Source organism: Micrasema longulum, unplaced genomic scaffold, assembly GCF_059751315.1.
Source record: "Micrasema longulum isolate JH-2025_06_02 unplaced genomic scaffold, ASM5975131v1 h1tg000072l, whole genome shotgun sequence".
NCBI lineage: Eukaryota > Metazoa > Arthropoda > Insecta > Trichoptera > Brachycentridae > Micrasema > Micrasema longulum.
The window spans coordinates 319,446-332,384 of NW_028277279.1; the positions used below are offsets into that span (position 1 = coordinate 319,446).

A 12,939-nucleotide genomic window follows, 5' to 3' on the forward strand; every position below is an offset into this window, starting at 1 on the left:
ATTTTCTATCAGATGATTTGCGAATTCAGAAAAATTATTATTATTTAAGCATCGTAAGTGTTCTTTTACTCTAATATTCAAGTTTCTTTTAGTTTTTCCAATGTAGATTGAATCGCAATCATCACAATTTAATTGGTATATCCAAGATTTATTATATTTATGAACTTTGTTTTTGTGATGTTTTAACAATGTTCCCATATTATTAGTTGTGTAGAAAGCCGGTTTTATGTTTGATGGTAGGGAATTAGATAATTTTTTTGAAAAAATGTCATTTATAAAAAGAATCCGCCTCCATTGTTTAGGTGGGTTTGCTTTATTTACTGTGAGGGTCGAATATAAATATTTATTTATAAGTTTACGTTTTTGTTGTTGATTTAATATTTTATCAATTAAGTACTCATTATATCCATTATTATTAGCAATCTGTTTTGTTGTATTAAGTTCTTTTTAAAAATTAGTATCATCTAGTAGAACGTTAATTAACCTATGTATCATTGAATGGAATGCGGAATGTTAATGGGCAATTGGATGATTTGAAGAAGTTAGTGCTTCAAATATAAACTTTATAAAATAATTTATGTTTATTATAAATCAGCAACGCCGTTTATACTTACCTACAAAAAATATATATATAAAAGGCGCCCAGCCCGTTCTCAGTTAACGTTGAAACTTGTCTATTACTATAGCTTATTTCTCCATACAAAAAAGTACACCATATTTTACATCTTTAACTAGGTCGCGGTTTTGTAATACTTAAACAAGCTTGCATATTAAAAATATTATTTGAAGATTCTCTATTTGGAAACTAGTATTTCAAACATTATTTCCGAATGACTATTTTTCTTTGATGTGATACAATTCTCATATCATGTTTCACATAGGACATGTGGCGTTCGAAGTGGCCGTTTTTGGTATAATTAATTTTAAATGATTCGGTCAGTGCTCAATGTTGACATTTAAATTATAATGGAAATATGTATCTGCTGAAAGTCATTGTGGTATTTTTCAATACACTTTTATACAAGTTTTGTATTAAAATAGTGTAGAATCAAAGCTACGTATATCGCGAAGGTAATAATAATTGTTGTTTCATTTGATTTTCACAGAACGATAGAAAAAAATAGCCATTTATAATTATATTATTTTTGATAAATTTTATTAAATATTTTTACATAACCACTTACCGACTTTTCTATGTCTACCGATTTCAAGACGTACCCGTCTCTTCGTCAGGACACCAATCAAACCAACATGTAAAACCCACTATACACCTTCAGCATAGTTGTTGCACAAACATATAAAACCAACACGACATGCATTTTAATAAGCACATGCACTGATTAGGACAAACATGCACTAAGAAACGGGTACGTCTCGAAACCGGTAGTCATAGAAAAGTCGGTAAGTGGTTATATACAAATATTTAATAACATTTATTAAAATGTTTGACCACAAAGCGTTGAAGAATAATAATATATATTATTTTTGTCTATATTATGGACTTTTATTTATGTAAAAATTAATTAGCATTTTCTGTAGATTACCTATAAAAAAAATCACCGCTCGTCACTGCTGTCAGTTATCCCCAACTTTGACAATCACTCTGGCGAAGGTCTCTCTGTCCTGTTCTGCCCGGAAAATCTGCTCCACAGTCCTGAAGCTAGTCCAGTCTCGTATGTTACGCAGCCAGGACATCTGTCTTCTTCCAGCCCCTCGGTGACCCTCAATCTTGCCCTTCAAAATTAAATGAAGCAAGTGGTACTTTTCTCCTCGCTATGCCCCAGATACGAAATTTTACGAACTTTTATGGCGGTTAAGTTCTCTTTCGTTCTCGGTCGACTTATGACTTCGGAGTTCGATATCAGATCTGTCCAAGACTTCTGCGACGTAACCATAACTCAATATGGAAATATCACATACTACGAATACCGATAAAAGCATACGAAATGGATTTAGAAAAATCAATTGTGTTTTCAAAATCAATATGGATATTGTGGAAGAATGTTCTCATACATAAAATGTCTACTTTGCGCTTTTTCAATCGGTGGCTGTTTATAGCATAATTGGCTGGGGAGGTTGCTCGACAGTTGTCATGAACCCCCTAATCAAGACGCAAAAAATTATTCTTAGAGTTATGTTTCGGTGCCCTCCGACCTACCTATCTGAACCATTATTTCAATTGTTAAAAGTTCTTGATATTCGTCAAATCTATATCAAGAATGTATTGACAGTTTTCTGGTCAGGCGACTACGGAAGGAGGTCCCAACAGAATGCCCGTACAAGGCTTTCGCGTAACCTAAACTACTTAATACCGAGAACGCGTACGATGTTTGCTCGGAGACACTTTTCATATATAGCTCCAAGAGTGTTCAACGTCTTGGATGAACATATTAAGTTCTCCAAAACAACGTCCATATTTAAGATGAAGATCCATAACTGGATTGTATCGAGGGGTAGAGACCACTGTATGAGATTGCTTCGGGAATAAATGCATAACATCGCTGCTGTTTTCATTATTATCCATATACGTATATCGTATATGTGTATGTCATCACTGTCATACGTATTATTATATAACTTTTGATTCCATTTTCGACATGTATTATAAATTTTTATTATTTTTATTTTTCTATTATTATTTTGTATATTTTGTATATTGTTTTGATTATTTTGCATATTTTTTTTGATTACCTGTATATTGTTTTAATATGTCAATAAATATTTTTGATTTATATATCGAAGAGTCCCGACTTAACACGGAATTTTCTAACAAGTCGGGACATAAAAAACATATAATTGTGTCTATGTAAAATTGTGTATTTTGTGCATTAAATAAATAAGTAAATAAATAAAAAAAATATTATTTCACCTACATACTAGGCAACGCCTGAAAATATTATTTTTTTCAATTTCTATACTTCTTCATGGACCAGGTAATTTATCAGGGGAGCTGAATCCAGTCCTTGTCTACAAAAAATTGGACAAACTCAAAATATTGTTAAGCAATAACAATTTATAAAATGATTAACATACCGGAGTGATAAATCTGCAAACAATAATTACAGTGAGTTACCTGTAGCGTGACATACTAAATTATTCCGGAATAATCCCGAATCTACCATTGTATACGGGATTCGTTCGTGATTCGTGACTGATATGTGACCTCTAGATTTAAATTCAATATATTTCAATCAGAACCGCAGAGTTCAATAACTCTTGGAGATTGAAGATCAAACTCGACAGCAAAATGGTACAGACATTCAAAGGAATTTACTCATAACAGGTAATTAGGAATATCCCAGACGCAGGTATTTTTTTTACAATGATATAGGGTATTCAAAAATGTATGGCCAGCATAGAAATTAATCGTAAAAAAATAATATGTATATTCTATTCTTCTTCTTCTGCATCTTTAAAGAGATCCTAAGATATGTATTACAGAAAACTAGTTGTTCTCCTGAGATGATGAGGTCATAGAGGCGAATCGTCCAAATAAGCGATTATGTACAGCTTACCATTATATTTTACTTTTGATAATAATGTTTTAAAGTAACTTTTTTTATGGAAAAAAATGTGTTTTTTAATAAATCACCACCGCCGTTTATATATTCAAACAAAAAATATCTAGAAAGTGCGCCCAGCAGCCATACCGTTCTCAGTGAACGATGAAACTAGCCGATTACCTCAGCTTATTCCTCCATACAAAAAAGTACACTATATTTTACATACCTATTTAACGCAGTCCCGGTTTATTAGTACTAAAACAAGCTTGCAGCTTAGAAATATTATTTGGTGATTCTGCATTTGGAAATTAGTATTTCGAACATTATTTCCGAAAGACTATTTTTCTTTGATATGACACCGTTGACATATTATTATGTATCACAGAGGACATGTGGCGTTTAAAGTGGACGTTTTTGGCATTATTCATTATACAAAGAACCGGTCAGTGCTCAGTGTTGACATTTCAATCATAATAGAAATACACATATCTACATACTAAAGTGACATACCTTCATTGTTGAAGATAAATTCTCCCTAGCGATTACAAAGATACACAAGCGATCCCCCACCTGCAAGTTACATTGGTATGTACCGACAGGTCAAGTACCGCACGGTACTATACATACCTACTCATTAAAAGTGACGAAATTTTGTTCCACCGAGCAGTTTTTGCTTTTATTACAATTTTTTTGAATCGTTTTCTTAAAAGCCTTTTTGAAATAAGAGAGAAATAAGTTAAAGAAGTTTGAAGTCGAGTTACATTCTGACATAACTAACAGTTTTGAATCCGACCGGCTAGATAAGTTCTAACCTGGCAACTGATGCTGCCCTGGACTTCTAATTATGATGGGAAGATAAAGACGTCATACCTTCACCTTGACGGTATAGTTGAAGATTTATTCCCTCTAGCGATTATAAAGATATACTACCGATCCCCCACCTTCAAGTTTTGGGTAGGTACATCGATATGAAACAAGGGGAAGCGTACGTCACGGTACACATATCTACACTCTAAAATGACATAGCTTCAGTATGACGTCATAGTTTAAGATAAAAGTCTCCCGACCGACTATAATGGTACACTACCGATACCCCCCCCCACCATCAAGTTTTGATGTAAGTACATCGGTTTATACCGACGGGTCTAGAACCCCTCGATACGTTTATCTACGCGTTAAAAGTGTCAAAAATGTTGTTCCACCGAGCAACTTTTCCTTTAATTATGATTTATTAAAATTTTTAATCGTTTTGAGGTTGGCACTTTTTTTCTTAAAAGCCTATTAAAAATATGAGAGAGAAGTAAGTCAATTTTGAAGTCGAATTAGATTTCGACATAACTGTCACTTTAATAAAACGAACGCCTAGATATGAAAATAATGTCGCTAGATTCTATCCTATTAACAAATAATAGTATCTAGGCGTTAGAAAGTTTCCACTCTAAAAAAATTCTTTAGTTATTTTATTTTTTCCATGTGTTTTACTATCTTTCCGAGTGTATGTATCGAGACGTTAAAGGAGTCGGCTTTGTAGTTGATCAGTAGATACATACAGTCTCGGTGATTTCCAAAAGTCATACAAAATTCATGTTCAAGCGAGCATTTTTGCTTGAATTGGGATTTATTGGAGTTTATAATCGCTTTGAAGGGAGCACTTTTTATTACAGTAGCCCATTTAAACTATAAATGACTAAACTATTTTAAATGTTAATGACGTAAGGAACGCGGACTAATTGTTTGCGGTCATTCCATTGGCTTGTTTCGATCATATAATGTCGATATGACAAGTAGGTAGAACATACCGAGGTAAGATACAGATAGTACAGAAGTTAAGCATACCGTCTCGATATATACAGATGAAGATAGCGTTCATAATCGAGGCACTGTTAACATTTTTTAAGCCTGCCCTTATCACAAAGTCTGGTTAAGGCGCTGCCTTTCTCAAAATCGTTTTCCCTCTCTGTTGCAATAAATTTAGATCTACTTTTCTAAAATCACTAAAAACAGTAATCTGAGTTATCCAAAATTTTCGCTCACCGTATATTTTAGAATAACTTCAATAAAGATGAGGTATCCCACAGAACGTGCTTTGGTTGTCACATAATGTGAACACACTAGATTAGAGATGAATCGTACCTAATATGTACCTACATACTATATTTATATATTATATCATTCTTATGACACGTAGATTTCACAAGTAAATAAAAATGCAAGGTTATTTTAAAATTCTGTTTATTCTGTAGAAAAGATAATACGTACTATATACAATTGTACATATTTAACTTTGGCCCTAATAAATCATAAAACACGAATGAGACGTTTTTAAAGACAAAAATTTTAGAGCGTTCCTCACAATTTTACAGTGATTGGTTTCCTCAGAAAGGTTAAGAGGAAACGCTGTCTGACTTTGCTTCATACAAACGTATTCCATTATTTTCTCCCTGGATTATAGCACTAGAACCATATAATTATAACATACAAGAAGTCGTGTAGAATCAAGTTTGCATACATCGCACTGTGTCCAAAAATGCCAAAACTTCTATTTAATCTTCACATTCGTTTGAAAATACCCTAACAAGGCGAAACAATTGTCACAGAATTTTTGTTTTTATATTTTAAAAATAAGATAAAGTTTTCGGTTGACTCAAAACAGTGTTTGATTTTTATATTAATCGTATATGTATTTTATGTTGAAATTCCAAATATTTTTTTTCTAATTTCAATTAATATTTTAACGGTAATTTATTTTGATATACAAGTCCCAACTCCATGGGACCAAAGTCCTACGTTGAGTTGGGGGGAATAATTAATGAAAACAAACTTATCCCAACAAATATCATACAAAATCAGAAACATAATAAAAAATTAAATGACACGTGGATATGAAAATAATTCATATAAAAATTTGATTTACATTAAAAATAATGAGAAAAAAGAAAGTCAAACATTTGGAAAATCATCAGAGTTTCCTACTCAAATCCCTTCCGCTGAGGAAAATGCAATCCTTAACTCATCTCTTTAAAATCGTTTTTACCCTTAAGAGCTTAATACGCTCTTCCAAAATATTAAACACTCTCGGTGCGATAAATGAGAGGTGCCTCTTAGTAAAAGTCATACAAGTTTTGGGTGTGCCTCGTACGAACATTTTGCTGAGATCTCTCCTTATTGTTTGAACAAAAGTGTGTCAGCGCTTCTTTTAAGTAGAGTTGTGTACCATCCAGTACCTCCATGCATTGGAACAACTTTACTGTTCTGACGGGTATGTCGGAGGGCGCCAGAATATGATTCTTAGTAATAATTTCTGTGAAACTATAAAAGTCTTTAAAATGAATGCGGCACAACCCCCCCAGCCAATTATTCCACAGGTTGCAGCGAATTGAAACAGAGCAAAGTACACGCTTCTGAGAACGCCAATATCCAGAATGTCTCTATTAAATAAGTACATATACAATAGAACTCCAATTATCCGAACTCTGACTATCGGAATCGCTTTCAGAATCCTCAAGCTCAAGAAAAGGAAAGTGAAGAGACAGGAGAATCGTTTGAGGAATTCAGAAACATTACTACTACTACTACTACCATCACTCCATTTCCCAGTAGGTGTAGGCAGAGAGAATGGACAGCCACACACGTCTATCTTGGCATATATTCCTAACTTCTTTCACATTCATACATCTTGTCGTACATGCCCTTCGGTTCTGTCTGCTTTTGACATGACCAGACTTAAGATTTTGGTCTTGATTAAGATTAAGATTGAGTTTGGATTTTGATCATGCCACGTCTTCCTTGGTCATCCTCGTCTCACGTTACCGTTCATTTTCGTCATATATACTTATTTTACCATTATTTTGTCGTCCGTTCGTTCTACGTGACCAAACCATCTCAGACACCCTTTCTTAATCTTATCAATTAAACTCGACTCAGACTTACACTCTCGCCTGATTGCATCATTCGTAACCCTATCATACATTGATTTCCCACACATTCGTCTAAGAGATCGCATTTCAACCGCGTTTACTTGGCTTTCATCCCTCCTCTGCCAGTTACAAGTTTCATTTTCAGGCATAAATGTTGGGACTAAAACTCCGTTGTGCACTGCCAGTTTAGCTTCGATTGACATATTTTTATAAGCAATTACTGTGCTTAGTGCTCCGTTCATTTCGTTGCCCGCATTCACTGTCCTTTCAACATCTTTTAATTCATTCTTTCAATTCATCTTTCAATTTCAAACATTATTTTGAAAATTGCTGGATGTTCAAAATTTAGTGCTAAAAATACAGGAGAGTGGATGGTGTGTGATTCGTCACACCCTGGGTTTCAAATTCTAAATGATGATGAACTTGATTGAAAGTGTGAGAGAAGAAAGTGTCGAGGAGGAAGATGACATTAATGTCGAAGTTGTCGAAGCAGACACGGGACCATCAGCTGGTGAAATATTTGCCGGCCTTAAAACTGCGTTGAAGTGGATGGAGCATCAGCCCGAGTGTGACCACATGCAACTTCTCATTGTCAAGCGGGTGCGCGACTTAGCTACCCAAAAAACGGATGATGGCAGTCAAACAGCTTACTTTGACCGAGATTTTATTTTATTTTTTTATTTTATTTTATTTAGAAAACATACAGTCATACAAAATCAGTATTAAAAACAACAATTTTTTAACATAAAAAGACCAATTAAGTTTTCATAAATTAAAAAGATATGAACATTAAATGTGACAAAAAATATAAAAAAAATAAGAATTTTAAGTGAAAAAAAGATAATTGTTGACATTTGCGTTTTCCATGGAGGTAATAAATTAAAATAAATAAAAATACCGAATGTACACTCCGAGCCATCCACGCACACACATGAACGCACATATAAAACATACACAAACATATACATTACATGCGGCACATATGCATAGCATAAACCACTCAAGATGTACATTCAGCAACTATCCCAAATAATCGACCCCATGAAGAAATTTTCTGTACAAATGCAACGTGCAGTTAAAAATGTCTACATCAATACTGAGTCCGTTATAATTTCTACAGGTGCGTCTAATGAATGAATTCGAGGTATAATTGTTTTTACAAGTTGGTACATAAAAAAGGGAATTTAATCTAGTATAGCGAAGAGGACAACGGAAACCAATATTTTGTAAAAGATACGGCGAATCAACTATGTTATTGAGAATTTTGAAAAGAAAAATTAAATCATATCTAAGGCGCCTTTTTTGTAGTGATTCTATATTAAAATTGATCAAAGATGCGCTGTAATCATTTTCAATGTTACCAAAACGATATTCCAGGCTCCGCAGCAAGCAATGATTTTCATTTACAGTACGGTTTGCACATACTGTACTAATGTACAGCACTTGTAACTACGTTTAACATGTAAAAGTGTTGCATTTTCATTTGATTAATCAAAAACTCTTTTTCTTAAAAAATAGTTTTTTTCCCTATTTTTAACATATAGTAATAAATTAAAATAGACCCTTTTTTGTGAAAAATCCATTTTTGACTATCCAAAAGGGGTCCGGTCCAATTGATTCGAATAATTGCAGTTTTACTGTACATCAAAGCTCCTTTCCAATTATTTTTATGAAGATTCTTTTATTATAAATAAGTTAAAATTATTACTTAACAGCTTTTAAATAATGCCAACTTAATTGTAAAAAATCTTATTTAATCTATGGTATTTTTGAAAAATGTCAAAAAAACTACATTTTCGTTATTCTGCATTTCGTTCCCAATTTAAATTTGCGGTCGAGTTCACAACATGCTTTGTGTTGCCATAATAATTTATCATATTTTACAGTACAAGGGTAGGTACTACCAAGTAGTACTGCCGTGTGTGGTCACCTTGTTAAATTTACACTTGGCCGCATACATAACTAACTTAACCACCGGAAAGCCCTTTTGCGAAACAAAGACAATTTTCTGGACGGACAAAATATAGGTACCCAGGTACGAGTAGTAGGTAAATTTAATGTAGGTACTAGACAGATATTCATTTTTATTTCTTTGTTATTTCATAATTCACAAACAATTCAATTATTTGCATTTACAGAGACACAAGTACCAACTCCATGTGTTAAGTTGGGAATAATATACATAAAGAAAGAAAATCAGCTTTACGATCTATGTACCAGTCCAGGGGTATTATTTTGAATCTTCTCATGAGATAGAAAAGATTGCTAGTGTATATAACGTGGGGATTTTCATTTTCAACATGCGACTACACTAAGCTTTATATATGGCCACACTGATTATTAAACGTCAAATTACGTAACATAAATACGAACACGTGAAACCAAACATGATGGTTTTTATTTAAAACATTATTGCGACCTTAAGCATTATCCAAAACACTAAATTAGATTGAATTGACAAAACCGTATATGTTTCCATTTTATAATGTCGAATCTATAGAATTACGAAGAGTCCAGAAACCTACATCAAACAGAAGGCGACTTAACTATTCTTAAAGTAGTAGTTTGCGTTTTGACCATTGATTTATTAATACACTTAGATCTGGCTTGCAGAGCAAATTATTTAGAAAAAGTAATGACACGAAGATAATTCCGCACCGTTAATTCTTAGCAATGCACCTACGCGGTTCAACCTATCAGAGCCCTTTGACTATCGGCAAGTATCCGCCCATTGACAGGACTGGCACTCAACAAGAAATATATTTTATATTCGAAATAAAATTAAAAATATTTTTTTGCAAATTATATAGGTACATAATTATGTACTTATTTGAAAATAAGAATAAAAAACTGTTTTGAATTATAATATTTCAATACAAAAACGAACATGTGACATAAAAGAACGATAAAACAAAAGTCAACGTATTTTCAATAAGTACACTGTAACAGAATTAGTCAAGATCGATATAAAAGTGTAAAAAAGGATATCATTACATTAATTTTTACAACAACAACAAATGTAAGAAATATTTTTTTGATAATATCTATATGAATTTTAAAACACTAAGACAAATTATTTACAAGACAAATTAAAATAAACCTTGTTAATTTAACAACACGAATTAATAATTTAACTTTTAAAAGTTTTTAAAAAAATACTAGTACATTGTAGCAAGACAAGTAAAATAGCAATATTGTGTTAAACTTATAACAAGATTTTTTTTAAATTAAACACTAACACATTATGTACAAGACAAGTAAAAACAATATGAAGTTTTAATTATAACACGAATTTGAAAAAAAAAACTTTAAAAAAAAATTAAGTTTATTTTACTTATGAAACGAATTTAAAAAAAACATAATACATTATTTATAAGACAGGTAAATGGAATTTCATATTATAAATAAAAAAAACACCAAAACATTAAAGACAAGTAAAAGCAATATTTGGTTTTACTAATAACACAAGTACAAAAAATTAAATACTAGAATAGGTTGAGTTTTTCGACTGGCATTTCTTGGTTGAACTGCATTTTAAAATACATACGTATATATTTTTACTATCATAATTTAAACACTAGAACATTATTTGCAAGACAAGTAAAAGCAATATTATGTTTTACTTATAATACAATTTTAAACTAATTAAACGTTAATATATTATAACGTGCAAGACGAGTAAAAGAAATATAATGTCTAAAATCTGGATTTAGTGGCATGTAATAATATGACACGAATTTTAAGTCAAGAAAAAAACCGTTTACCGGACACCAATTTGGTTCTTTCCTAAGAACCCTAAATATTTCCACCCAATTAAAGCGAAATTTACTGGATATCTAGGGATGCTGAAATAAATTAAAATTCAAACAATCAAACCAAACTTGCAGATATAATAGTGTGGTAGCTTGAAAGTGTTTTTAAAAAAAAGAAAATGATAAAATTTCAACAAATAAACTAATACCCGTATGCAGAGACAAAACTTAAGGTGAGGAAAGTACATTCTAATTTCAAATGCAGAGAATAACCCGAAGGTGAAGACAATAGAATGTACTCTCCTCACCTTAAGGTTTGTCTCTGCATACGGATATAAATTCAATAACGAATCTATCAGAATCAAATGTAATTATTGTAATATACATCAGAAGGTAATTTTCTATAATAGGTTGGGGCTGATTCCATAAAAAGTTCAAACTAAATTACCAAATAAACCGTAAATTTTGTAAAATAATAAGTATGTGGTGTTCGTCGCATATATTTATCGCAATATAGTTACATATTTGCAAAAAGTAGTAATAGGTACAAAAAACTTTATACAATCCCAAAGATGAGTTTACTTTTGTTCTGCGAAAATGACGACATTTTTGAAAATTACCTTCTGATTAGTGTCAAAAAATCAATAAAATAACTTTACATGTCTATTATGTTAATTTTAAAACACATTAGGATATTTAAAAAAAAACTAAATCGAAAAAAAAATAGCGCAGCCCTGTTACCGAACATTACTGTAGGTTCCAGATGTGCCATAAAATTCGCGCACACCGCAAAAGGAATAGACTATATATAGGGTTACAGAAACAGTATACAATTCTAACCCGTTCCTTGCTTACTTTTGCGATGCATCTAAAATACATTTTTTCTTGTGGACGCACCGTTTGCAATTAATTAGAGAGAAAACTTTCTTTGAATATTAATTATTTTAGACTATGTAAACAAATATAAATAAAAACTAACATGCTAAAAGTTACACCATCTTTATTGTTAATTTTATCAGTACGGTTTTTATACGGTTTCACGACACAGGTAGGCATTTTGGATTGTTTCTGAACGCCGGACTCGGGCGGCGGTTAAAGAAGTACTGAACACGCTTATGGCGGAGTTGGGTGTTTTGGCGGAGTTGAAGTGTCATTAATTTTTTGGGTTCAGTTCAAATCTAAGTGTATTAATAAATCAATGGTTTTGACCAATTAGTTTCATTGTAGACTTCACTCAGTACGCAACTCCTGATTTGAATTTAACTATGCCGCGTTGTGTCGTTTTAAAGTGTAGAAATACTGCTGGGATCTTAAAGAAACAGGATGGGATCACATTTCGTGTGTAAGTAGCAATAAATTATTTTTCCATCTGTCAGATTGTCAAAGAAAACAAAATGGACATTTTCTAATTGTTGCCAGGGTAGTCAATTTTTTTACGCCACTTTGCTCATCTAATAAGAGAACTAATGAAAATTTGAGCTCTCGGATTAAAAAACACCGTGGTGGACATTTGACTGACATTATCTTAGAACATCAAATTTTATTTATCATAACATAAAGATATCCGTTTTATATAAAATAAAGTTTGTTTTATTTTTTAGGTTGAAAGTTCATTAATTAAATTACTCTTATTAAATGACCCTTTACTTTTCTAGTCTGTTGTTCAATCATTCATCATGTCAGTCATGTTTCCGCGTGTACAATAAAATTTTAGAGAAATTAACAAATTGTTTTTTTTTTTTTAATATAATTATCTTACATTTGTGT

The 12,939-nt window shown here is 32.1% G+C and overlaps 1 protein-coding gene across 2 annotated transcripts in view; it reads right to left on the reverse strand.

Annotated features, from left to right (window-relative positions):
• LOC148284972 (senecionine N-oxygenase-like) overlaps nt 1–12,939 on the reverse strand; it is a 48,218-nt gene that overhangs the window by 33,966 nt on the left and 1,313 nt on the right. The window contains exon 1 of one of the 2 annotated variants that reach the window (XM_088232014.1): nt 5,538–5,606. The exons of the other annotated variant lie outside the window; for it this stretch is intronic. The gene's annotated coding sequence lies outside the window, so the exon portion shown is untranslated. Of the gene's footprint in view, nt 1–5,537; nt 5,607–12,939 lie in introns of those variants that run through there. 2 annotated transcript variants of the gene reach the window in all.